General features: G+C 44.2%; 1 long non-coding RNA gene across 1 annotated transcript in view; it reads left to right on the forward strand.

Moving 5' to 3' along the window:
* Positions 1–15,159: 15,159 nt before the first annotated feature.
* Positions 15,160–25,894, forward strand: part of LOC141581175 (uncharacterized) — a 51,708-nt gene continuing 40,973 nt past the window's right edge. The window contains exons 1-2 of the long non-coding RNA XR_012513704.1: positions 15,160–15,213; positions 19,262–19,312. This is a non-coding gene — a long non-coding RNA (uncharacterized LOC141581175). The remainder of the gene's footprint in view (positions 15,214–19,261; positions 19,313–25,894) is intronic.

Consider the following 25,894-nt stretch of genomic DNA (forward strand, 5'->3'; position numbering starts at 1 on the left):
TGAAAGACTTTTGTATGTTCTGGATACAAGTCCCTAATCAGATCTGTAATTTGCAAATTGTCTGTCTCATTCCGTGGGTTGGTTGTTTTTCACTTTCTTGATAGTGTCCTTTGAAGCACAAAAGTTTTTAATTTTTATAAAGTCCAGTTTATCCATTTTTTTGTTGTTGTTTGAACTTTTGGTGTCATATCTAATAAAGCACTGCCTAATCTAGGATACAAATATTTATCCCCAATGTTTTCTTCCAGTTTTATGTGTTAGCGCTTACATTTAGGTCTTTGATTTATTTTGAGCCAATTTTTGTCTATGGTTTGAGGCAGACTTTGAATTTTATCTGAAATGGAGATGGGATTAAGAAGCTTTTAGATTGGCTGGGCTCAGTGTCGCACGCCTGTAATCCCAGCACTTTGGGAGGCCGAGGCGGGTGGATCACGAGGTCGAGAGATGGAGACCATCCTGGCCAACATAGTGAAACCCCGTTTCTACTAAAAATACAAAAAACTAGCTGGGCTTGGTGGTACGCGCTGTAATCTCAGCTACTTGAGAGGCTGAGGCAGGAGAACCCTTGAACCCGGGAGGCAGAGGTTGCAGTGAGCCGATATCGTGCCATTGCACTCCAGCCTGGCAACGAGCAAGACTCTGCCACAAAAAAAAAAAAAAAAAGAAAAGAAAAAAGCTTTCAGATCAAACGGGATGAAGGAATGATTACAGGAGGAAGAGTGAGATATATGTTCTGGGAAGTAAGCAATTCAGTGTGGTCAGAGCAGAGGTATGCAGAGTATATTAGGAGTTAAAATGAATAGCAGTGGCCACAGCAAAGGTGGTGAGGGGCTTGTTTCTCCCATATTGCCCATCAGCCATCCCCTAGCCTCAAAGTAAAGACAAATATAGGGAAAAGACAGTGTACTAGATAGGAATTGCTTTGGAGAAGCCTCACAAATCCTTCAGGTCTCCTCTCCTACCCCATAGCTCCTCAAGTGAAGAAATTCTAGAGCTGCTACTGCTGAAAACATTAATGAGGAAGAATTTATATTTTTTACAAGCTATCAGGAGCTCTTAAGCAGGGAAGCAACAATGGATTTTGGATTTTTAGGAAGCTTAAGATGGTCACGAAATATGTCACAGTTCTCAACCTTGTTTCTGGTACATGAAATGGAAATTAATGTGCATATTACACTGTAGGCTACCAATTGATAGCTGCCCAGTTCCTGCCACACTACGGTGCAGGAAACCATGAGTTGCAAAACATAAAGTAGAATCTACAAGATTGGTGACTGGTGACTGATTGGGTGTAGCCAGATAAGGACTCCTAGTTCCAGTACTGAACACCTAAGTGAGTCCTAGGGCCAGTGATGGGCATAAGGAGAATGGATAAAGAGCAGTTTATTTAGCGGGAAGATGAAAATATTAATAGATGCAGATAATTTTGCCCTTGTTGATCTGGAAGTGCCTGTTGAGACACCCAAGCAATTGCATCTACTTCATAGTTGGTATGACCCTAGAAGTCGGGAGATCTGAAATGGAGATGTAAATTTGGGAATTGTTATAGATGGAAAAGGATAAGCTCGCTCTCAGTGGCTCATTTCTGTAATTCCAGCTACTTGAGAGGCACTCCAGCCTGAGTGACAGATTGAGACTCTGTCTCAAAAAAAAAAAAAAAAAAAAAATCCTGAAACAGGCAGATCCATAGAGTTAGAAAATAGTGGATTAGTGGCTGCAAGGGCCTGGGATATAGGGGTGAAGAGTGGGAATGGGAAGTGACTACCAATGAGTACAGGGTTTCTTTTTGGGGTGATGAAAATGTCTGGAAGTTGGCAGGGCACAGTGGCTCACACCTGTAATCCCAACACTTTGGGAGGCCGAGGTGGGTGGATCCTGTGAGGTCAGGAGTTCGAGACCAGCCTGGCAAACATGGTGAAACCCTGTCTCTACTAAAAATACAAAAAAATTAGTGGGCATGGTGGCACACACCTGTAATCCCAGCTACTCAGGAGGCCGAAGCAGGAAAATCGCTTGAACCTGGGAGGCAGAGGCTGCAGTGAGCCAAGGTCTTCCAATTGCACTCCAGCCTGGGCAACAAGAGTGAAACTGCATCTCAAAAATAAAAAAACAAAAAGAGAAAATGTCTAGAAGTAGATCATGATAATGGTTGCACAGCTTTGTGGATATGTGAAAACACTAAAGTATACACTTTAAAAAGTGAATTTCATGATATGTGAATTCTATTTCAAAAAGGCAAACTTTCTGTATAAAATGGCCCTATTAAAACTAAGATTATGTAGCAAAACAGCCACTTGCTTTTGAAATAATATTTAAGTAAAAAAGCTAAATACAGAGTTGTGTAAATATAAAGTCTTAATTAAAAGGAAAGAAACAAACCGCATATGAAAATAAAGCAGGAAAGTAGTAATTTTGAAATGTTTTAGTGCCATGATATTAGATATAAAATTTTAAGGTAAGTTTTTCTTTCTGTATTAGGAGGTGTGCTCTGTTTATCCTTTTATGTGTAAGCAACCACCCCCAAATTCAGTGACTTACAACAATTATCATCTTAAACCTCTCAATTTCATGGATCAGGCTTGGCTAAGCAATTCAGTTCTATGTAGCCTCAACTGGAATCATTGGGGACAGTTTGTCTGGTCTAGAGGGCCCAAGATTATCTGACTATTTTTACAGGATCAGCTAGAAGGCCAGAAATTTTGTGACAATGTGAAGCCACCTTACCTTTTGGACTATCAGCTGTTCTATTTGTGGCAGTGTTATTTTGAGTCTCTCCTGACCAGCAAACATGTATCCTAAATGATGCAAAAGGCAAAGATACCTAACATCAGCTGGGTGTGGTGGCTCACACCTGTAATCTCAGCACTTTGGGAGGCCAAGGCGGGTGGATCACCTGAGATCAGGAGTTCAAGACCAGGCTGGCCATGGAGAAACCCTGTCTTTAAAAAAAAAAAAAAAAAAAAGATACCTAACACCAACTGGAAATCTACTTTGTACCTGGTATTGGGTCAGTCATCTTACACACATTGGAGGAGACACATCTTACAAAGTTTTTTTTTTTTTCTTTCTGAGACAGTGTCTTGCTGTATTGCCCAGGCTGGAGTGCAGTGGCATGATCTCAGCTCATTGCAACCTGCACCTCTTGGGTTCAAGCAATTCTCATCCTCAGCCTCCTGAATAGCTGGGATTACAGGCGTGCACCACCATGCCCACCTCATTTTTCTGTTTTCAGTAGAGATGGGGTTTTACCACGTTGGCCAGTCTGGAACTCCTGACCTCAAGGCATCCATCTGCCTTGGCCTGCCAAAGTTCTGGGGTTACAGGCTCTTTGGGTGGCTGGTCCAAAGGCTGAGTTCTAAAGCCATGCGTGTCCATTGGTTCTTCTCAGAAGGAGATGCTGAGCCAGAGTTAAGAGGTTTATTGGAGGAGAAGCAGGATTGAGCAGGGAGAGCCCAGACTGTGCTGCAGATCTCACAACAATCTTGGCCAACCTAACAGAAGCCCTGGAGCAAAGATTGCTCTTTGGAGCAGTCCTGTATTGGTCAGAAATGGTTAGGCCCTCATACCCCTGCTGTGTTCTGTCATTGGGTGGGGTTGCCTGGAGGAGCATTGAAGTACTTGGATTGAAGGCGGAAGTAAATTTCGTTGGCTACTTTTTCACTTCTTGCAACAGCTGATGAGTTCTTTACGGAGGTCAGTAAAAATTAGGTGTAGTGGCTGGGCATGTTGGCTCATGCCTGTAAGAACCAAAGTGACTGAAGTAAATATTTTTTTCCCTAGAGAAGGCAAGCCTTTTCCTCTTGCCAGTCAACTAGATGAGGAGCTGATCAGTCAGACCCAGTCAAGAGTGGAGCTGAGGCCGGGCGCGGTGGCTCAAGCCTGTAATCCCAGCACTTTGGGAGGCTGAGGTGGGTGGATCACGAGGTCAATAGATCGAGACCATCCTGGTCAACATGGTGAAACCCCGTCTCTACTAAAAACACAAAAAATTAGCCGGGCATGGTGGCGCGTGCCTGTAATCCCAGCTACTCAGGAGGCTGAGGCAGGAGAATTGCCTGAACCCAGGAGGTGGAGGTTGTGGTGAGCCGAGATCGCTCCATTGCACTCCAGCCTGGGTAACAAGAGCGAAACTCTGTCTCAAAAAAAAAAAAAAAAAAAGGGTGGAGCTGAGGCCAGGCTCGGTGGCTCACACTTGTAATCCCAGCACTTTGGGAGGTCGAGATGGGCACGTCACAAGGTCAGGAGATCAAGACCATCCTGGCCAACATGGTGAAACCCCATTTCTACTAAAAATACAAAATTTAGCTGGGAATGGTGGCACGTGCGTGTAATCCCAGATACTCAGTGGGCTGAGGCAGGAGAATCGCTTGAACTAGGGAGATGGAGGTTGCAGTGGGCCAAGATCTGGCCATTGCACTCCAGCTTGGGTAACAGAGTGAGACTCTGTCTTAAAAAAAAAAAAAGAAAAAGAAAAAGAAAAAAGAGTGGAGCCGAGTTGGGGTTGGTTGAATTGCAGATTCAATTTCTGTTCACTTGGGTTTTAAATGGGTTTTAAGGGCAAGATGTCATCTGCGTGTCTTATGGGTTCCTTTTTCTAGTGGAATTTTGGACCCAAGCATGAAGAGTTAGTGGAGTTTTCTCTCTTTCTGTGAGGGAGACAGAAGACCCAGCCTCTTGTACTGCAATCCACTTAGCAAAAATGGAAGACTAGTGCTACGGTTTTAGTTCTTACATATTTCCATCTGTTACTCCAGCCCATAGAGATGTTTAAAGAATCAGTGGTTTCTTCTTAGCCAAGCAGAGCCCCATCCTCTGTGGCAGGACCTATCCTCTGCCTGCCCATGACCAGACTTGGCAAATGCCCCTACTGATCCTTAATTTTTCCTCACTTATGAAGTCTTGCTCCCTTCTCCAGAATTTAGTTCCTTTAGACTATTTTATGATATCTAAAAAATCAATATATTTTACTTTATCTGTTTTCCCCCATCTTCACAGTGAAACTGGTGTTTTATTTAGATCTTTTACAGCCTAATTGGAAGAGGAATTGGAAAGAGTTTTTTGGCCACATTTATTTTAAATTTAAATTTAATTTAATTTAATTTTTGAAATGGAGTCTCACTCTTTTGCCCAGGCTGGAGTGCAGTGGCATGATCTCTGCTCACTGCAACCTCTGTCTCCCAGGTTCAAACCATTTTCCTGCCTTAGCCCCCTGAGTAGCTGGGATCACAGGCGTGTGCCACCATGCCTGGCTAATAGAATCAGGCTTTCGCCATGTTGGCCAGGCCGGTCTTGAACTTCTGACCTCAGGTGATCCACCTGCCTTGGCCTCCCAAAGTGCTGGGATTACAGGTGTGAGCCACCATGCCCAGCCTTTGGCTATATTTAAATTCATGAGAAATGTATCTGTTACATCTTTAGGGAAGCCCTCCTAGCTAGTTTTTTTTTCTCTAAAGTTGAGATAGACTGCTGGTCCTTCATTTAAGCAATATATGATGCTGTTGGCTTGCATCTGGGAGCCGTGTGTTTTGGAAAATAGGTCCCTTCAAACAACAGACCCACTTTCATTTGGTGAACTTCTCATTCTGTGAACTCATTCTGTGAGAGGCACACTGAAACTGAGACTAATAATCATTGCTAGGGAAGGTGTCTCCCATCCCATACGTGCTCTGGGGTGCATGCACATTGAGTGGAATTGTTGCTGATTACTGTCTTTCTCTTACTGTCTCTTTCCAAAGCATGATCATTGAATTGATATAAAGACATAGATGGTACAATTTCGTAGTTTGCTGCTTCTTAGTTTAGTTACAGCAACCCACTATTACATGCCTTTACATCTAATATTAAAATGAGAAAACTGGCTGGGCATGGTGGCTCATGACTATAATTCCAGCACTTTGGGAGGCTGAAGCAGGAGGATTGCCTGAATCCAGGAGTTTGAGAGTAGCCTGGGCAATATAGTGAGATCCCAGCTCTACAAAAATAGAACAAAATTAGCTGCACGTGGTAGCATATTCCTGTAGTCCCAGCTACTCAGGAGGCTGAAGTGGGAAGATCTCTTGAGCCCAAGAGGTCAAGACTTCAGTGAGCTGTGATCATGCCACTGCACTCCAGCCTTGGCAACAAAACGAGGCCATCTCAAAAAAAACAAAAACCAAAGCACACCACTTAAAAACGGAAGTCAAGTAACTTAGTTTTAGTATTAAGGTGGAAGTCAGGATTTCAATCAAGTTGTTACAGTTCCACAATGTAGGTGCTTTATGCCATTTTAGGATGGCAAATATAATTTTTTATCAATTGACAACTTAAGTAGATGATACTGCTTGCCTGGAGATTTGTGTTGAGAAGGATTCTGAGGTTGTGTCTGAAATATCAGGAGCTTGTACTGTGATCAGTTGCCAGTGCCTTCCATGGACACAGAGTGGAAGAATGGTGCCACCAGGTGCAAATCTGTCTATACTGTCTGCCTCCTAAGTAAATACAGTAAAAGCATGACTAAGTGCTTTGTAAACTTAATAGTATTCTACAATTAGTTTTATTATCCTTACCATTTCTCAAATATTTGTCTACCCTAAAAACGAACAATAGAAATTGGTAAGACATGTATAATTAGAAAGTAATCAAAGTAGTGGAAACTCATCTAGGATGAATTTTTCTGAGGGAAAAAAAATTCTTTTTTTTTTTTTTGTGACAGGGTCTTGCTCTGTTGCTCAGGCTGGAGTGCAGTGGTGAAATCTCGACTCACTGCAACCTCTGACTTCCAGGTTTAAGCAATTCTCCTGCCTCAGCCTCCTGGGTAGCTGGGACTACAGGTGTGTATCACCACACTCAGCTATATTTTGTATTTTTTTAGTAGAGATAGGGTTTCGCCATGTTGACCAGGCTGGTCTCGAACTCCTGACCTCAAGTGATCTGCTGGTCTTGACCTCCTAAAGTGCTGGGATTACAGGCATGAGCCACTGCGCCCAGCCTGAAAATAATTTTTATTCCATATTTGATGATGTCAGGCCTGTCCCTCTAGACTCCCTGCCCACACCCCTAACTTAGTCCATTTGGGCTGCTGTAACGAAATATCACACACCATGGCTTATCAGCAAAAGAAATTTATTTCTCATAGTTCTTGAGGCTAGAAAGTCCAAGATCAAGGCTGACAGAGTCAGTGTCTGGTGAGGGACTGCCCCCTGGTTCATAGATGGCTTTTTGCTAAAATTTCACGTGGAGAAAGGGGCAAGGGATCTCTCTGGGTCTCTCTCTCTCTCTCTGTCTCTCTCTCTCTCTCTCTCTCTCTCTCTCTCTTAGACAGAGTCTGGCTCTGTCATCCAGGCTGGAGTGCAGTGGCATGATCTTGGCTTGCTGCAACCTCCACCTTTCAGGTTCAAGCAATTCTCCTGTCTCAGCTTCCTGAGTAGCTGGGACTATAGGCATATGCCACCATGCTCAGTTAATTTTTGTGTTTTTAGTAGAGATGGGGTGTGATCATAGTGGTCAGGCTGGTCTTGAACTCCTCACCTCAAGTGATCTGCCCACTCTGGCCTCCCAAAGTGCTGGGATTACAAGTGTGAGCCACCACGCCTTGCTGTCTCTCTCTCTTTTGAGATAGGGTCTCACTGTGTCACCTAGGCTGAAGTACAATGGTGCCATCATGGTTTATTGACATCATCAGACTTCTGGGCTCAAGCAATCCTCTTGTTTTAGCTTCCTGAATAGTCACTGGGACTACAGGCACGCACCACAACACCCCACTATTTAACTTTTTTTTTTTTTTTTTTTTTTAGTAGAGACAGTGTTTCACCATATTGCCTAGGTTGGTCTCAAACTCCTTGGCTCAAGTGATCCTCCCATCTTGGCCTCCCAAAGTGCTGGGATTACATGTGTGAGCCACCATGCTTGGCAAGTATCTCTTTTCTAAAGGCGCTAATCTCATCCATGAGGGCTTGACCCTTATGACCTAATCACCTTCTAAAGGCTCAACTTCCCAAAGCCATCCCTTTGGGGGCTAAGATTTCAACATATGAATTTTAGGGTAACATAAACATTCAGTCGGTTGTACTTCCCCCCAGTCCCCAAAGCCTTCAATGGCTTTAGTAGCTTCTCCTTGCTCTGTTCTCTTAGAATAACCTGGGTTATGTTGACGAAATCCTATGTGAGTTGGCCCTTGCTTAAATCTCTGGTCTCACCTCTTGTCTCCCCGACCAGTTTTTTTTTTAAAACTTTTTTTGCAATAATTTAAGTGAGATCTCTCTCCTTTACCTTCCCCCATTCTCTCTCTCTACTCCCCCTAAGCCTTAACTTAATAATAATATTTATTTATTTATTTTGAGATGTGATCTTGTCCTGTCACTCAGGCTGGAGTGCAGTGGCACAGTCTTGGCTCACTGCAACCTCTGCCTCTCAGTTTCAAGAGATTCTCCTGCCCCAGCCTCCCACATAGCTGGAATTACAGACATGCACCACCACACCTGTCTAATTTTTGTATTTTTGGTAGACACAGCGTTTTGCCATGTTGGCCAGGCTGGTCTCAAACTCCTGAACTCAAGTGATCTGACTGCCTCAGCCTCCCAAAGTGCTGGGATTACAGGAGTAAGCCACCATGTCTTGTCTAATTATATATATATATATATATATAAAATTTTATTTTTTGAGATGGAATCTCGCTCTGTAGCCCAGGCTGGAGTGCAGTGGCGTGATCTCAGCTCACTGCAACTTCCTCCTCTGGTTCAAGCAGTTCTCTGCCTCAGCCTCTGGAGTAGCTGGGATTACAGGCAGGCACCACCATGCCCAGCTAATTTTTTTTTTTTTTAGTAGAGTCGGAGTTTCACCATATTGGCCAGGCTGGTCTTGAACTCCTGACCTCAGGTGATCCACCCGCCTCGGCCTCTCAAAGTTCTGGTATTACAGGCGTGAGCCACTGTGGCCGGTCATAGTATTTTTTATATTATCGGTATTAGTCCGTTCTCACACTGCTAGAAATAAATACCTGAGACTGGGTAATTTATAAGGAAAAGAGGTTTGATTGGCTCATGGTTCTTCAGGCTACACAGGAAGCAGGGCTGGGGAGGCCTCAGGAAACTTACAGTTGTGGTGGGAGGGGAAGAAGAAGCAGGCACATCTTATAGAAAGAATGGGGCGGGGCAGGTGTCACACAATTTTGTTTTGTTTTGAGATGGAGTTTTGCTCTCTTGCGCAGGCTGGAGTGCAGTGGCATGATCTTGGCCTCAGGCAATCCTCCTGCCTCCACCTCACCAAGTGCTAGGATTAAAGGCCACCACGCCTAGTCCCTTCAAGCCTTTGTCCTGCATTCCAGAAACCACATGTAACTTCTCCCAGATTCTCCCCCTCAAGCCTTCTCACTGCAGCTCTCAGCCTAGATATTTTTCAGTTGAGGAGACTTTTCACTGCTGCCCTGAGATCTGCTGTCTGAAATAGTTGCGACCCAACCTGTACCAACTCTGTTGTCGTACGAATGTACTCCTTTACCAACTCTGTCATTGCACATTTTGGTGACATTGTCTATTTTCTTTGTTTTCTTTTCTTTTTTGAGACGGAGTTTCATTCTTGTTGCCCAGCCTGGAGTGCAATGGCGTGATCTCAGCTTACCACAACCTCTGCCTCCCAGGTTCAAGTGATTCTCCTGTCTCAGCCTCCCAAGTAGCTAGGATTACAGGCATGCGCCACCATGCCTGGCTAATTTTGTAATTTTAATAGAAACAGGGTTTCTCCATGTTGGTCAGGCTGGTCTCAAACTCCCAACCTCAGGTGATCCACCCACCTCGGCCTCCCAGAGTGATGGGTTTACAGTAGTGAGCCACCGCGCCCGGCTGGCCTACATTGTCTATTTTCTTGTCTATATTCTATACTGGCCTTTAAGTTGTCCTGAGAGCAAGGACTATGTATCATTCCAACACTGAATTTTTTTTTTTTTTTTTTTTTTTTGAGACAGAGTTTTACTCTTGTTGCACAGGCTGGAGTGTAATGGTGCGGTCTTGGCTCACTGCAACCTCTGTCTCCTGGGTTCAAGTGATTCTTCTGCGTGGTCCTCCCAACTAGCTGGGATTACAGGTGCCTGCCACCACGCCCAGCTAATTTTTGTATTTTTAGTAGAGATGGGGTTTCACCATATTGGCCAGGCAGATCTCGAACTCCTGACTTCGGATGATCTACCTGCCTCAGCCTCCCAAAGTGCTGCGATTACAGACGTGAGCTGCCATGCCTGGGCTTACCATTGCATTCTTAGTGCCAACTTGGCCTGGCTCAGAATAATGTAATAAATCTTGGTTAGATGAATTAATAGGTTAATTTTTTTTTTGTATTATTCTCACAGTAGGAGATGAGTTGGTTTTTTTTTTTTTTTAATTTTTTTTTTTTTAAAATGGAACATATAGCCGGGCGCAGTGGCTCAAGCCTGTAATCCCAGCACTTTGGGAGGCCGAGGCGGGTGGATCACGAGGTCGAGAGATCGAGACCATCCTGGTCAACACGGTGAAACCCCGTCTCTACTAAAAATACAAAAAATTAGCTGGGCATGGTGGCGCGTGCCTGTAATCCCAGCTACTCAGGAGGCAGAGGCAGGAGAATTGCCTGAACACAGGAGGCGGAGGTTGCGGTGAGCCGAGATTGCGCCATTGCACTCCAGCCTGGGCAACAAGAGCGAAACTCCATCTCAAAAAAAAAAAAAAAAAAAAAAAAAAGGAACATATAGAAATAATCACTTCTAGCTTTAAAGATTCTGTTTTAGGCCAGGCTTGGTGGCTCATGCCTGTAATCCCAGCATTTTGGGAGGCTAAGGCAGATGGATTGCTTGAGCCCAGGAGTTGGAGATCAGCCTGGGCAACATGGCAAAACCCCATCTCTATAAAAATTAGTTGGGCATGGTGGTGCATGTATGTAGTCCCAGCTACTTTAGGGGCGGAAGCAGGAGGATCACTCGAGCTTGGGAGTTTGAGGCTGCAGTGAGCTATGATTGCACCACTGCACTGCAACCTCGGGAACAGAGTGAGACCTGTTCCTTCCCCACAGCCAAAAGAGTCTATTTTAATACACAGGAGCTTAAAATAAGTTATTTGGGACATTAATTACTGCACCCATGTTCTAGGCTTGGTTTTTAAAGTGAAATGTTTTGCCTTAAATTCAAGTATTTTTATTCCTTTCTCATTGTGTACTAAGTTAACATGCAGATTTCAACTACCAGCTGAGTAGGTTTTTAAGATGTTTTCTTGTCGCTCTGTGGCAGACACCCATGGCTTTCTCATTCACCCCATCTGGGCCTCCAGTGTGGTCTAATTATCCCAAAAAGCCAAGAAGTGTTAGAGCAGAGCTTGATTACTCTAATGGCACAATGTTTTTACAAAGCACCTGATTCCTGAATAATTATCATTATCATATTTGTGTGTTTAGCCAAAAGCTTAATTGGATGATTCCAGAATGAAACAATGTTATAGGAGAAAAAAATCTTCTAGTCCTTTTCTTTGGAAGAATTAAAAAAAAAAAAGTATCACTAATACATGCATAAGGTTAAACAGTGAAATTATGCAGGAGGGTTTATGATGCATGGAAATCATTCTGGCCTCTCTCTCCCCAGCCGTGGTCCCATGGAGGCAACCATATTTAGTTCCTTCACCTGTTTCTCCTGGTGATTATTGTTGCCTGGAAATAATATGCTTACATCACTAGTTATTTTATTTTTTTGTTACAGAGTCTCGCACTGTTACCTGGCTGGAGTGCAGTGGTGCCATCTAGCTTTGCTGCAACCTCTGCCTCCTGGGTTCAAGCGATTCTTGTGCCTCAGCCTCCTGAGTAGCTCAGATTACAGGCATGCACCACCATGCCTGGCTAATTTTTGTATCTTTAGTAGAGACAGGGTTTCACCATGTTGCCCACGCTGGTCTTGAACTCCTGACCTTAAGTGATCCACCCATCTCTGCCTCCCAAAGAGCTGGGATTACAGGCCTGAGCCACCACACCTGGACTTATTTTAAATTTGTATTAATTTTAGGGGTACAAGTGCAATGTTGTTACATGGATCGATTGAGTAATGGTGAAGTCAGGTCTTTTAGTGTACCTGTCATCTAAATAAAGTACATAGTACCTGTTATTTATTTTATTTTTTTTTTTGAGACAGGCTCTTACTCTGTGGCCCAGGCTGGAGTGCAGTGGCACGATCTCTGCTCACTGCAGCCTCGAATTCCTGGACTCAAGCAGTCTTCCAAAGTAGCTTGGACTACAGGCATGTGCCACCATACCAGGCTAATTTTTGTATTTTTTGTGAAGACAGAGTTTTCCCATATTGCCCAGGCTGGTCTTGAACTTCTGGGCTCAAGAGAGCCACCCAACTAGGCCTCCCATAGTGCTGGGATTACAGGCATGAGCCACTGTGCCTGACCTGTACCTGTTCGTTTTTCATCACCCATACCCCTGCCAGCCTCCCATCTTTCCTAGTCTCCAGTGTCTGTCAGTCCACACTTAAATGTCCATTTGTACACATTATTTGGCTCCCACTTATAGTGAGACCATGTAGTATTTTTCTTTCTGTTTTTGAGTTGTTTCATTTATGATAATGGCCTCCAGTTCCATCTATGTTGCAGCAAAAGATGTGATGTCTTTTTCGTTTTTTAGAGACAGAGATCTCCCTCTGTTGTCCAGGCTGGTCTCTAACTCCTGGCCTCAAGCAATCCTCTCACCTTGACCTCCCAAAGTGCTTGGGTTACAAGTGAAAAGACACAATTTCTTTTTTTAATGGATGAATAGTATCTCATTATCACCAGTTCTTGATGCATCCATTTTGGACATTGTCTACTGATTTCCAGCTACTATGATAAATGCAGATTTAGCTTATGGGCCAAGTATGTAGAGAAATATGAAAGTTCTTTTCTATTCCTGAGTTACCTTTGTTTGCTCCATGCAGGCCTGCTGTCCAGGCTGTGTGCATGGTAGGGTGGGCCCATTATGGACATGTGCTACCGGTTGTGACTATGCATGGGTTTGGCTGTACTGACAGTTACATAGCATGAAGATGTCCCTGCCTCCTGGTCCTGCTTTTTGCTTGCATATCTTAGAGTGAGTCTTGCATCTTGGAGACTTTCATAAAAGTCACCATATTGGAATGCATATGAGAACGATGTAATAAATCATTTGTTTAGGTTCTCTCTATTTTTAGTGGACTTATTCACTGGAGGATTTCACTCAGGGTGATCAGGTAGGAAGCCATTCTCTAGACATTGGTGAACCTCTAAATGATAGATTGTGGGTGTTTTAAAACATTTGATTTTTGTACAGGCATCGTGGCTCATGCCTGTAATCTCAGCACTTTGGGAGGCCTAGGCGGGCAGATCACCTGAGGTCAGGAGTTCAAGACCAGCCTGGCCAACATGGTGAAACCCTGTCTTAAAAAAAAAAAAATTAGGCCGGGTGCGGTGGCTCAAGCCTATAATCCCAGCACTTTGGGAGGCCGAGGCGGGTGGATCACGAGGTCGAGAGATCAAGACCATCCTGGTCAACGTGGTGAAACCCCGTCTCTACTAAAATACAAAAAAAAAAAAAAAAAAAATTAGCTGGGCATGGTGGCGTGTGCCTGTAATCCCAGCTACTCAGAAGTCTGAGGCAGGAGAATTGCCTGAACCCAGGAGGCGGAGGTTGCGGTGAGCTGAGATCGCGCCATTGCACTCCAGCCTGGGTAACAAGAGCGAAACCCCGTCTCAAAAAAAAAAAAAAAAATTTAAAAAAAAAATTTTGTTTTTTGTTTTTTTTTTGAGACGGAGTCTCCCTCTGTTGTCAGACTGGAGAGCAGTGGTGTGATCTCGGCTCACTGTAACCTCCGCCTCCCAGGTTCAAGTGATTCTTCTGTCTCAGCCTGCTAGTAGCTGGGACTACAGGCACACGCCACCATACCCAGCTAATTTTTTGTGTTTTAATAGAGACAGGGTTTCACCATGTTGCCAGGATGGTCTCAATCTCCTGACCTTGTGATCCACCCGCTTCGGCCTCCCAAAGTGCTGGGACTACAGGAGTCAGCCACTCTGCCTGGCCTTTTTTTTTTTTTTTTTTTTGAGACAGAGTGTCGCTCCGTTGCCCAGGCTGGAGTGCAGTGGCGCGATCTCAGCTCACTGCAACATCCGCCTCCATGTTTCAAGCAATTCCCCTGCTTCAGTTTCTTGAGTAGCTGGGACTACAGGCATGCACCATCATGCCTGGCTAATTTTTGTATTTTTAGTAGAGATGGAGTTTCACCATGTTGGCCAGGCTGGTCTCAAACTCCTGACCTCAGTGATCTGCCTGTTTTGGCCTCCCAAAGTGCTGGGATTACAGATGTGAGCCATCTTATCTGGCCTCTTCATTTTTTAAAATTTTTCTTTTTATTTACAGAAGAACCCTTGCTTTTCTGGGGCAGGTGCACGTCAAGCTATACCACATGGCTGCTGTGTGAGACAGGTGAGGGGTTGGGTATAGAAAGATTCTGCTCCATGTCTTACTTCTACCCTTGGCTCTACCGGGAATTTATGGGGCAGGAGCCACTTGGTGGTCCCAAGGTATTTGTTGCTTCCTGCTTGACTGCTATTGTCCTCTCCGCCTCCCCTCCATGCTCATTCCAGTCCTTGTCAGCCTCTGCTTCACTCCACCCATTAGTGCTACCCTTTATTTTTGGGTGTGTATGATAAAATACACATAACATAAACGTCACCATTTTAACCACTTCTCAGTGTCCAGTTCTATGGCATTAAATATGTTCGCATTGTTGTGCAGCTGTGACTACAGTCGGTCTCCAGAACTTTTTTATCTCCCCAAACTAAAATTCTATACCCAGCCAGACACGGCCAGCACTTTGAGAGGTTGAGGCAGATGGATACCTTGAGCTCAGGAATTCGAGATCAGCCTGGCAACATGGTGAAACTCTGTCTCTACTAAAAATACAGAAATTAGCCTGGCATGGTGGCACATGCCTGCAATCCCAGCTACTAGGGTGGCCGAGGCACAAGAATCGCTTGAATCTGGGAGACAGAGGTTGCAGTGAGCCAAGATGGTGCCACTGCACTCCAACCTGGGTGATAGAGAAAGACTGTCTCAAACAAAACAAAAATAAAGCAAAAACAAAAACAAAACCACAAGCAAATACAATTCTGTACACAATTAAACAATAACTCTTCATTTCTTTTTACCCCTAGCCCCTGGCAACCACCATTTTACCTTCTGTCGCTATGAATCTGACCACTCTGCGAATCTCATGTAAGTGGAATCCTACACTATTTGTCTTCTGAGTCCACCCTCTACTTTAGATTTTTATTTATTTATTTATTTTCTTTTTAAAAATTTTATTTTTATTATTTATTTTTTGTTTTTATATTTTTCTTTTTTTTTTTTTTAATTATTTAACCTGAGAAGCACCTGTCAGATTTTTTTTTTTTTTTTTTTTAATTTAATGACAGGGTCTTGCCCTCTGTTACTAGAGAGAGTGTAGTGGTGCAATCATAGCTCACTGTAACCTCAATTTCTGGTCTCAAGTGATCCTCCTGCCTCAGCCTCCAGAGTAGCTGGGACTACAGGCACATACCACCACAAACCTGGCTAATTTTTTTTTTTGGGTAGAGATGGGTGTTGTTATGTTGGTCTTGAACTCCTGACCTCAAATAATCTTGCTTCCTCAGCCTTCCAAAGTGCTAGGATTACAGGCATGAACTACTGCACCTGGCTACTTAATATCTTTAATAATTCTGTTGAAATTTCTTAACTCTTGGTGTCTTCTCATGTCTTGTTGTAGATTTCCAGGTTTTTTTTTTTACCTCCTTTACTATTATTTAGTGGGGTATTGGGAGGGAGTGGTGATAAAAGTATAGGGTTGCCGGGAGCGGTGGCTCACGCCTGTAATCCCAGCACTTTGGGAGGCCGAGGCGGGTGGATCACAAGGTCAAGAGATCGAGACCATCCCGGTCAACATGGTGAAACCCCGTCTCTACTAAAAATACAAAAATTAGCTGGGCATGGTGGCACGTGCCTGTAGTCCCAGCTACTAGGGAGGCTGAGGCAGGAGAATTGCCTGAACCCAGGAGGCGGAGGTTGCGGTGAGCCGAGATTGCGCCATTGCACTCCAGCCTGGGTAACAAGAAAAAAAAAAAAAGTATAGGGTTAAACCAACATCTTTAACCAGGAGTTTATTCATTTTGATAAGAGGATATATTCTAACAAAACCAGAAATATTATATGATTTCACTGATAATACAGTACCTAGAGTAGTCAAACTCAGAGACAGAAAGTAGAATGGTGGGGCCGGGCTCATGCCTGTAATGCCAGCACTTTGGGAGGCTGAGGCTGGTGGATCACCTGGGGTCAGGAGTTCTAGACCAGCCTGACCAACATGGTAAAATCCCGTCTCTACTAAAAATACAAAAATTAGCCAGATATAGTGGCACAAGCCTATAATCTCAGCTACTTGGGAGGCTAAGGCAGGAGAATTGCTTGAACCCAGGAGGCAGAGGTTGAGGTCAGCTGAGATTGTACCATTGCACTCCAGCCTGGGCAACAAAAGTGAAACTATCTCAAAACAAACAAACAAACAAACAAAAACATAGAATGGTGGTTGCCAGGGGCTGAGGGCAGGAAGATTAGAGCATTATTGCTTAATGGATATAGAATTTCAGTTTGGGAAAAGGAGAAAGTTCTGGAGTTGGATGATGATGGGACATGAAGGTACAATCCAATGACTCTAGGCCCACTGTCAGCCCAATGCAGAGGAATGGCCAGGGCCGACTCCTTTGTGAAGGAACTTCAGGAATCAGAGCTCTTTAGACTGAGACATGATTACACTGGCTTATTCCTGTATCTACTGGCTTTTTATGGATCTTTCTCCAAAGTACTAGGGCTGGCACTAGGGTAAGGCAAGGTAAGCACCTAGGGCACAAGATTTAAGGAGGCACTTATTCTCAAGGTGGGATTCCACCTTGAGGGAGGATAGCTCCAGCACGCTGCTGCCTGTGTAGAAAAATCCAGATAACGTTGTCTGTGTATTAGGTTTCTCCAGAGAAACAGAGCCAATAGGATCTATCTATCTGTCTATCTGTCTGTTTGTCTATCTCCTGTTGAGGCCAGGAGTTCGAGAGCAGCCTGGCCAATATGGCAAAACCTTGTCTCTACTAAAAATACAATTAACCAGGCCTGGTGGTAGGCGCCTGTAAACTCAGCTTCTTGGATGGCTGAGAATTGCTGTCTGTCTGTCTCTGTCTCTCTCTCATCTATTTATAGAAGAAGAGAGAGAGAGATAAGAAGAGCTTTACTGTAGGAACTAGCTCATGTGATTATGGAGGCTGAGAGGTCCACCATCTGCTGTCTGGGAGCTAGAGATCCAGGAAAGCAAGTGGTGTAATTTGATCTGAAGTCAAAGGTCTAAGAAGGGAAAAGTGCAGGCATAAGGGTAGGGTGCACCTCAGAACCAGGAGCTCCAGTGTTGGAGGGCATGAAAACGTGTATGTACTGGCTCAAGGAGAGAAACAGAAAGACAGAATTCCCTCTTCCGTTTTTTTTTTCTTTTTTTTTTCTTTTCTTTTCTTTTTTTTTTTCCTAAGAAGGGTTCTTGCTTGGTTGCCCAGGCTGGAGTGCAATAGTGCAATCACAGCTCACTGCAGTCTTAACCTTCTGAGTTCAAGTGATCCTCCTACCTTAGCCCCCTGAGTAACTGGGACCAGAGGTATGCACCACTGATATAGAACAGCTGGGCTCCTGGCTAAACCCCACTCGTAAGCCTGGAACCACGGCCCTAAGTGAAAACAGCTGACCCTGTTTTTCTGCCCAAATGTTGCCTTTTTGGCCTGCCACACCCATGCACTGTGCCCATAAAAGGATTTCAGCTGGCAGAACGCAAGTGGCTGAGCAGTGGGGATACAGGCGGCTGAGTGGCAAGCAGAGAAGCAGCAACTGAGCATTAGAGACCACAGGTAGACATGGCTAACTTCAGATGGTGTGGCTTCTGGTGAAGATCACCTTCTTCCCACACCATCCCCTTTCCAATTCCCATTCCACTGAGAGCCATTTCTATCACCCAATAAAATACTTCACATACGCTACTCTTCAATCCATTCATATAACCTGAGTCCCGCACTTGCTTGCTCCCACGCTCCCTCTTGCAAGGAGTGGCCAGCGGCAGACTGAGGGAAATGAGCCACTCCAGTTCCTACCCTGAAGGGGATCAAGATCAAGGGAACAAATCCCATGTCACTACCACACCACACTATTTAAAAATTTTTTTTAGAGACAAGATCTCACTCTGTTGCCCAGGCTGGTCTTGAACACCTGGCTTCAAGCAATCCTCCTACCTTGGCCTCCCAAAATGCTGCAATTACAAGTGTTAGTCACTATGTCTGCCCTCTTGTCTTTTTGTTCTATTCAGGGTCTCAATAGATTGGATGATGTCTATCCACATTGGTGGGAGTAATCTTTACTCAGTCACCTGTTTCAAGTGCTAATCTATTCCAGAAGCATCTGCACAGACAAACACAGAAATAATGTTGTACCAGTGATTTGGGCATCCCTTAGCCTAGCCAAGTTGTCATGAGAAATTAACCATCACAGTCTGTCAAAGGAAAGCAATGCCATGACAGCACTGGGAATCATGATCCAATGAGAAGACTTTGCATGTCATGAGATAACAACTAGCACATTAATGTCACCAGTATTAACTTTCTCTTAAAAGCATTTTATCACTTGATCTTCATACTACCTGTGTTGAACAGGAACCACTATCAAGTTCCTCTCTTGATAGTGGGGGCACTAAGGGCTGGGAAAGGTGATAGTGTTGACTTGAGGTGGTTGATTGTTAGGCCAAGATTTCTACCACAAGTTTTTTTTTTTTTCTTTTTGAGGCAGAGTCTTACTCTGTTGCCAGGCTGGAGTGCAGCGGCATGATCTTGGCTCACTGCAACCTCTGCCTCCTGGGTTCAAGTGATTCCCCTGTCTCAGCCTCCTGAGTAGCTGGGACTACCCAGGCACGTGCCACCACTAACTTTTGTATTTTAGTAGAGACGGGGTTTCATCATGTTGGCCAGGATGGTCTCAATCTCCTGACCTCGTGATTCACTCGCCTCAGCCTTTCAAAGTGCTGGGATTACAGGCATGAGCCATCATGCCCAGCCTGTACCACAAGTTTTAAAGTCCAAGCCTCAGCTCTTTTATTAGAGCACCCATTACAAAAGAAATTAAATTAATGTACTCAATAACTGATTTGGCTCTACCTCTTTGTGTGCAAAATTCCTACTTTACCCAACCTTTTATCTTTTTTTTTTTTCAGAGATGGGGTTTCACCACATTGGTCAGACTGGTCTTGAACTCCTGACCTCAGGTAATCCACCTGCTTCGGCCTCCCAAAGTGCTGTGATTACAGGTGTGAGTCACCACACCTGGCCCAACTTTTTATCTTGCATAATTTTGTGTTCTGATGGTGATCGGAGTCATTGAAGGGATAAATAAGTAAATTATGCTAAGATATGGGCATAACTTGGCAAATAAAATGATATAGTAACTAATATATTATTGTAAAACACTTTCATAAAATTGCTTTTTCTCTAGAAACTGAAAGTATTGAAAGAAACAACTTTTGCAGTTTATGGAAAGCAATTTTAGGATAAAAGTAAAAACACTGAGCAACATAATAAAAAGAACAGTGCATTATATAACTGTTACTATATTATAGTAATTATGTAAATTACATAGCAGTAGTTCTTAAAATTATAGACTGCCTTGCTACAAGTAATATACTATTGAAAGTGATATTTAGAGCAATACCTGTCACTTACCTTTTGAGATTGTGAAAAGTTAAAGATATTTTTCGGGATCACATTTTAAAGAATTGCTCATCTTTTTGGATACACTTGAGTGCTTATGTGATCTGGGTACCATATTGGTGTTATTTTGTTAGCTGGAATTCCAAAGCATCTTGGACATGAGCATGCAGTTGTGTTGGTAGCATGGTAACTCCTACAACATCCTGTCACTTTGTAGTGTTCTGGATACAGGGAATGTGCCTTCAGGCCCTGTGCTGATCAGATGGCAAAGGTAGGGTAGTCATGGTGGTAGGGGGGTGGTGGTGGTGGTGGTGAGTGTGTGTTCAATGAATGAGAGCAGGAGAACAAGAAACCTCCAAAGGTCTTAATGCTGCCACAAAGGATGAATTTATTGTTCATATATCAAGAGGTTAAAGGAAATTAGATCAACTATGAAGAAAAGACATTCCACAAAAAGCAACAGATGTTGGTAAAGGTGTGGAGAAAAGGGAATACTTATATGCTGCTGGTGGGAATGTAAATTAGTACAATCTTTATGGAAAACAGTATAGAGATTTCTCAAAGAACCAAAAATAGAACTACGATTCCATTCAGGAAACCCACCTGAAGTTAGTTTGAGACCAGCCTGGCCAACATGATGAAACCCTGTCTGTACTAAAAATACAAAAATTAGCCAGGCGTGGTGGTGCACACCTGTAGTCCCAGCTACTGAGAAACTGAGGCAGGAGAATCACCTGAACCTGGGAGGCAGAGGTTGCAGTGAGCCAGGATCGCACGATTGCACTATAGCCTGGGTGGCAGAGTAAGACTTCATCTCAAAAAAAAAAAAAAAAAAAATCGAATTTTAGTTTGGCTAGTGGCTCACACGTGTAATCCAGCACTTTGGGTGGCTGAGGTGGGAGGATGGTTGAGCCTGGCAATGTGCCAGGGCTTCACATGCACTCTTGCAGACACCTCAGCTTGTGTATCCACAACTGTCCTCAAAACAGCTACCTTGGTCAGGTGTGGTGGTTGACAAGGCCATGAGAATCACTGGAACCTGGGAGGCGGCAGTTGCAGTGAGCTGAAATCATGCCACTGCATGCCAGCCTGAGTGACAGAGCCAGACTCCATTGCAAACAAAACAAAACAAAGCAAAATCTAGCCACCTCTTGGTCTAGGAAAAACATACACTCCCATGGCAATATGATGCTCATCAGGATAAGGCACACAGGAAAGGGAGGCCTACCCTGGAAATAGACTGGAGGCTGTTTGGGCATGGAATTCTGAAGGTTTTGGTGACTGGGACATGAATTAGAGTCAGGAGCCAAATCTGGCCCTTCACTTGTTTTTTTGTAAATAAAACTTTATTGGAATATAGCCATGCTAATTCATTTATGTATTATCTATAGCTGGTTTCAGGCTACAGTGGCGAAGTCCAATTGTGATGCAGACCATGTGTCCTGCAGATCCTAAAATATTCACTCTCTGGTCCTTTAGAGAAAATGTTTGCCAACTTCTGCTCCAGAAGGTGGCAGTGGGCAGGCTCCAATGGGCTTGCCTCCTTGGCTGTGAACTTGAGTGGGAGGCTGGAGGAGGGTGCCAGAGTGGACTTCCCTAAAGTAGGGGAAGCCCCAACCCAGAATCTCACCATGAGGAAATATCAGACAAAGTGAAATTGAAGGACATTCTACTGAAACAGTAGGCTTATACTCTTCAAAATGTCCATGTCATGAAAGGAAAAACAAAGAAAGATTAAAGAACCATTCCAAATCAAAGAAGACAAAAGACAACTGGGCACAGTGGCTCATGCCTGTAATCCCAGTACTTTGGGAGGCTGAGGCCAGCAGATCACTTGAGGTCAGGAGTACAAGACCAGCCTGGCCAACATTGCAGAACCCTGTCTCTACTAAAAGTACAAAGGTTAGCTGGGTGTGGTGACAGGCACCTGTAATCCCAACTACTTGGGAGGCTGAGGCACAAGAATCACTTCAACCCAGGAGGTGGAGGCTGCAGTGAACGGAGATAGGGCCACTGCACTCCAGCCTGGGAGACAGAGTGAGACTCCATCTCAAAAAAAAAAAAAAAAAAAAAAAAAAAAGAAAAAGAAAAATTATTTTGGCTGATGTAACTTATGCAATCCCCACTAGTGGTCTTCTTAGGCTTATTCAAACTCACAAGATGATCATGTTGTGAGACAACTCACAGGGGTCATGTTCGGAGTATTTAGAAGGATAAAGCATAGGAGCCCCAGCTGTTATCAAGGCAGCTTCTTTCAGGTATTCATTCCTCGAAGGGAGTGTCCTTGATGCAGTTCACTCAGTAGATACAAGGAGACAGGCAAGAGCTACACTGGGCCTTTGGGAGAGCTGCCCTGATTGATGGATTCATTGATTTTTTGAGACAGGGTCTCACTCTGTCACCTAGGTTGGAGTGCAGTGACAATCGTGGCTCATTGCATCTTCTAACTCCTGGGCTCAAGCGCTCCTCCTGCCTCAGCCTCCCCAGTAGCTGGGACCACAAGTGCATGCCTCCATGCCTGGCTAATTAAAAAAAAAATTTGTTGCTATGTTGCCCATGTTGGTTTCAAACTCTGGGGCTAAAACAAGTCTCCTACCTCAACCTCCCAAAGTGATGGGATTATAGGCATGAGCCACTGCTTCCAGCATTCCTGATTTAAAAGCCCTATGCCCCACAGAAGACAACCCCATAACAATTCCATAAACACAGCTTCCAGGGTTTCTGCAAGGGACATGCCCAGGTACAAGAATTCTACTCTCAGAAAGCAAAAACTGGTATAAATACCACATATAACTATCTGGTGAGTCCAGATGCAAGGTACCAGTGATCATTTTTACTCTAAGCAATGTTGCCTCGCAACATAGTTGACATGAGCTTTCAGGGAAACAACCCTAAGGTTAACCAGAAGCATTTTATTAAACTTTTGCCAATGGTGTACCTCCAAGACTTTAGTTAACATCTTTAACAAAAAAGGACAAGTTCAGGCTTGTCCTGTTCAGGCATGAGGTGGTTCATGCCTTTAATCCTAGCACTTTGGGAAGCTGAGGTGAGAGGTCTGCCTAGCCCAAGAGTGCAGGGTCCAGCCCTTACAGGGTCCTGTGAGCCCCTCTCTACAGGTGTGGAGACGAGAAACTATGTAAATAAAAGACACAAGACACCAAGAGAAAACAGAGTTTGGGCCCAGGGGTCCACTGTCAACCAAAGCACAGAATCTGGCAGTGGCCCCGACTGCCTGGATGCTCTGACTTATTGAGTACAAAGCAGAGGGCAGGGCAGGTAGGGTGAAGTAATGGTGGTCAGTGATAGGGTCAAGTAAATCACGTGTCTTGGAGATAGGGGCTCAGGTCCTTCATGTAGCTAACGCGAGGAGAAAACCTAATATGTCAGCACTTTTTCATACTTGTCAAGAAAGAACAATGACATTAAGGTTTATGTTACTATTACTGATTTTATCTTTTAAGAAAAGGAGGAAAAAAAAAAAAAAGAAAAAGAAAAAGAGGGACCAGGTGCAGAATCAGTACATGAAAGTAGACATGGAATGTGACCACTGGAGCACAGCATCACATAGAGACAGTTAAGCCCCCGGATGTCTGTGGGCCTGCCTGACAGCTGTCAGGTCTACACAAGAGCTTGGAGAAGTGGAGTTTTCTCCTAACTCCCCCGAGGAAGGAGATGTCTGGGACATTTGGACGTCTCCTTCCCTAGCTGGCTAAACAGTGGGCGCTTTCACAGCGCTGGCGCTGCTGCACAGCCAAGGCATCCTCCAGCATCCCTTATGTGGGTGTGTCAGAGGGCTTAGAGCATCTTGCCTTAGGATCACTTTGTTCACAATGTCACCTCAGTTCCATGCTTCATAACCTCATAATCATTAGTAAGATTAAAAGATATTGAGTATATATGTTTTTGTAGATTACATATGAATAACGATGTGATTATTCATGATTATATATAGGAATAAATATGTAACTATGTCTCTAATTCTTTTCTAATTCTGTATTCATATGGGAACAGACTGAGGCTTCAGACCCTTGCCTTGGCACTTGTGGGGTCTCCATGGGGTCTCCCACCCACACAAGAGTTCAAAACCAGCCTGGGCAACATGATGAGACCCTGTCTCTACAAAAAATTAGCCAGCCATGGTGAGGTGCACCTTTAGTCCCAGATACTGGGTGTGGTGGCTCATGCCTGTAATCCCAGAACTTTGGGAAGCTGAGGCAGGAGAATTGCTTGAGCCCAGGAATTCAAGGCTTCAGTGAGCTATGATCACACCACGGCACTTCAGCCTGGGTGACATAGTGCGACTCTGTCTCAGATTAAAAAAAAAAAAAAAAAGACAGTACATTTGGTGATCACCAGGATTTGTATTTCTATTTCTATTCCCCAATGGGATGTTCCCCCATATGCTAGACAACTGAAATAATTTTTGCCATTAGTCTTTATAATGCAAACAATACTGCTTTTAGTTTGTGAATTCTAGTCCTTCCTTTCCCTTCCTTCCTTTCCTCCCCTCCCATCTTCTCCCTTTCCCTCCCCTCCCCCTTTCTTCCTCCTCCCCTCCCTCCCTTCTTCTCCCCTTCCCTCCCTCCCTTCTCCTCCTCTCCCTTTCTCCCTCCTTCTCTCCCTCCTCCTCCCTTCCTTCTTTTCCTTTCTCCTTCTTTCCTTCTTTTCTTCCTTCCTTCTTTCTTTTTTCTTTCTCTCCCTTCAGAATCTCACTCTGTTGCCCAGTCTGGAGTGCAGTGGCATGATCTCATCTCTCTGCAACCTCCTCCTCCTGGGTTCAAGTGGTTCTTGTGTCTCAGCCTCCTGAGTAGCTGGTACTACAGGCATGCACCACTATGCCTAGCTAACTTTTTTTTGTTGTTTGTTTAAAGAAGAGACCGGGTTTCTCTATATTGGCCAGCCTGATCTCAAACTTCTGGCCTCAAGTGATCCATCCGCCTTGGCCTCCCAAAGTGCTAGAATTAAAGGTGTGAGCCACCGTGCCCGGCCCAGGTATTTTACATCAAACAATATTACATGATAGTTTTTAACCAAACCAACTTACTACGGTGAACATTGTTTAAGCTTTTCATAAAAAGTGTATTTTCCCCCTGTCTGCCATATGTAAATGAAGGGTTTTATCCAGTCTTAAGATGTGGCTTAAATCTTTAAAATAGTCAATTATTTATGACTCCTTAAAAATCGGTCACTTTAGAAAATGTCCGCATTCCTGTGAATTTCCACTAGATGGCGGCAGAGGACACTGGTCTGACTCCAGTGCAAGGTTAAATGGACTGGTGCACCCTAAGCCCACAGCTTTTGTCAGACTCAGGGATGCTGTTTAGGTTACTCCTTCCCGCATGTGGAGAGCTTTCCTTAACGTTTTAAAAGGATTTCACCAAATCCTACTGAGCTTGCCATTGTAGCCCTGCCTGTCTGCTTTAGCTCTACACAGTCTTGGGGGTTTCCAAACGTTTCTCCCTCATAAATTGGAGTTTGGAGGAGTTGGAGTGAATCTGGCACTTCCCCTGCTTTGTCAAGTGGCAGTCTCATTGCAAGCATGGGGTCTGCAGGATCATTCTGTTGTCCTCGCCATCCACCCCCAACACCCATCCCAGCCAGACATGAATCTGTCCCCACAGCCGAGCGGCAGGTGGGTTTCTGCTGGGTGTATTTTATGCCAAGCAGAAAATGAGAGCTTGTGTATATCAAGCTTCTTTTCCAAGGTGACAATGTGTAAGACACTTTGGTGGAGAACAGAAGAGCCTGTACAGCCTTGCCCCTGTGTTTACAGCGCTTTGAGGGGTAGAAACAGTAGCATCTTTCTGTGGCATCTGCCCTAGGACACGAAGCCCTAAAAGGTAAAGCGTACAGGCCAAGATGTCAATTACTGGTGATATGGTTTGGCCCTGTGTCCCCACCGAAATCTCACACTGAATTGTAAAGGTCCCACCCACTTGTCAAAGGCTGGACCAGGTGGAGGTAATTGGATCATGGGGATGATTTCCCCCATACTGTTCTCGTGATAATGAATGAGTCTCACAGGATCTGATTTTTTTTTTTTTTTTTTTTTTTTTTTTTTTTTTTTTAGACAGAGTCTTGCTCTGTTGTCAGGCTGGAGTGCAATGGTGTGATCTCAGCTCGCTGCAACCTCTGCCTCC

The sequence above is a fragment of the Saimiri boliviensis genome, chromosome 14, assembly GCF_048565385.1.
Source record: "Saimiri boliviensis isolate mSaiBol1 chromosome 14, mSaiBol1.pri, whole genome shotgun sequence".
Taxonomy (NCBI): Eukaryota; Metazoa; Chordata; class Mammalia; order Primates; family Cebidae; genus Saimiri; species Saimiri boliviensis.